Source organism: Choloepus didactylus, chromosome 10 (assembly GCF_015220235.1).
Source record: "Choloepus didactylus isolate mChoDid1 chromosome 10, mChoDid1.pri, whole genome shotgun sequence".
In the NCBI taxonomy this organism is placed as follows: Eukaryota; Metazoa; Chordata; class Mammalia; order Pilosa; family Megalonychidae; genus Choloepus; species Choloepus didactylus.
In genome coordinates, this window is record NC_051316.1 from 10,528,502 (window position 1) to 10,530,581 (window position 2,080).

The window sequence follows — 2,080 nt, forward strand, 5'->3', positions numbered from 1 at the left end:
GGAAAAGAAATATAGCCACTCAGACAGCTGAAGGCCAGATACAGTTTTTGCTGCATTGCTTGAACAGGTAGAAGAGAAATTAAACAACTGTTGAAATCCTTATCTGAAGAAACAGATGTATTTTAAAAACAAACAGGTGTCTGCTATGACTGCACAACTTGCTGAACTTGAAACCCAAGCACCACCAGTATACTTTGTTTATCAAACACTTTTGCTGCAAACTGCTTCAACTCATCAGATTGTAATATTTGAGAAATGGAAATACAGCTGAAAGCTGCTCTGGAGTAAAACCAGTAGTAACTTGTGTATGATCAGCAGTGAGAGGTCTACGTAAAAGGACTTTTAGTGAAAATCTCTGAGTTGGAATGGCAGTCGGAAATAGCTCCTTCACTCCCATGGCAGACAAAAAAGACTTCATCAGAAGGTCAGCCCCAAGAAGAAAGGCAAAAATATTACAAACATCTCTTGGCAAATGCAAAAGATCTTGCTGTTGTAAACAAGCTCTAACTCATTGAGTTTTGAATTTAGTGAATTCCAAAGAAAATATGAAAAACCCAAGAAGTCCAAGATTTAAAGCACCTGTTGTGTTCACAAAGAAAGGCAGATGTACAACATCTGAAGATGAGAAGCATGAAACAGAAAATACCAAGGCTCCAGGCAGAGAATGATATTGTTAGGGGAAACTGGAAGAGAGACGAAGAGATCTGAAGAGCTCTTTTCTCAGGTCCAGTTTTTTTACATGTCTCTGTTAAAGATGCAAGAGGAACATATAAAGGCAGCTCTGTTGGAATAACAGATGTGGGAATGCACCTTAGATGTTAAAAATGAATAATGTGACCATCAAAATATGCAGCATCAATTGCACATAATTCTCAAGGAGCTCTGAAAAGCAAGAAATCAAATAGCACAGTTGGCATCCTTGAGACTTCAAGAGTTGGCCTTCATCAACTTCTGTTACCCACTTTCCAAGGAAAGACTGAAAAAACAGAGCAAAAGTTGCCTCACACACCGAAGAGTCACACTAAATGAAAGTCTGATGGATTGTCCTAAGCCAGACACTGAACATCACTGAGATCTACTTGTTCATGTAGAATACTGTTCAAAGTAACAAAAAAAAAATTTATTCTGTGTTTTTGCATCAAAAGATTTAATTCCCTATCTCATGTTTGCTTATGGACAGTTTGAATTACACACTTCACCTCTTGCATAAGAACCTGCCTATCTCCCTTTGAGACGCTGGCATATACGAGTGAATCATTGTAAATTTTTAGCTTCTTTTGCACTTTCCTTGGCGGTGATACTTGCCTGAGATGGTTCATCATTAGGCTTCGATGAATCTGCCAGAAAGAGCTGAGCAGGCCCTTATTCACATTTTACTAACATTTTGCACTGTTCAAGTACTTGATAGAGAAAAGATAGTTTAGGATATTGCTTATTGTTAAATTTTTTTCACCTGCAAGCAAAAATTTTATGTTTTGTGGCTTATTTAACAGCTTTGGATTTTTTAAAAAATCAAAGGTAGTTAACCCAAGGATCTTGTTTAGGATTATTTTTTATCCGTCACATGGTAAACCTAGAATTCAGATTTTTATGTCTTTTTTTCAAAGGTTGTGATACTGTTTTCATTTTTTCCCCTCAAAATTACAGAGAAATTATTAGAAAACTTGGGAATTTTCTGGCTCTTTATAAATTGCTGCTTATTGTTGAAACTGTAAACCCAGCTATGTTCCAAGCCCAAAGTAGGTTCTGTTTAAGTTATACACTCATGTTAACTGGCTATAGCTTTAATTTGAATTTCATTAGTGCAGGAAGCCAGCTGAAACTCTTAAAACAATTTTTAACAAAACTTCTAGCCCTCTTATTTGAGTTGCACCTATTTTAGTCATTTACTTTTGACACACTTAAAGCTGGTTTGTATAAACCAAATCATCAGATATTTGCTTATCTGGATAGATATTTTTATGTATGCTTTGTATAAACCAAATTTTTTTTTTTATTTCTTCAGGTTTTCTAAAATGCTTATATCTGAGCTACTGTTAGTAACAGGAGAAAAGAATAAAATTTTTTAACAAAGTTTGAT

At 35.3% G+C, this 2,080-nt stretch overlaps 1 pseudogene; it reads left to right on the forward strand.

Moving 5' to 3' along the window:
• The first annotated feature begins 255 nt into the window (after window positions 1-255).
• LOC119505222 lies at window positions 256-1,029 on the forward strand (annotated as a pseudogene).
• The last annotated feature ends 1,051 nt before the right edge of the window (window positions 1,030-2,080 follow it).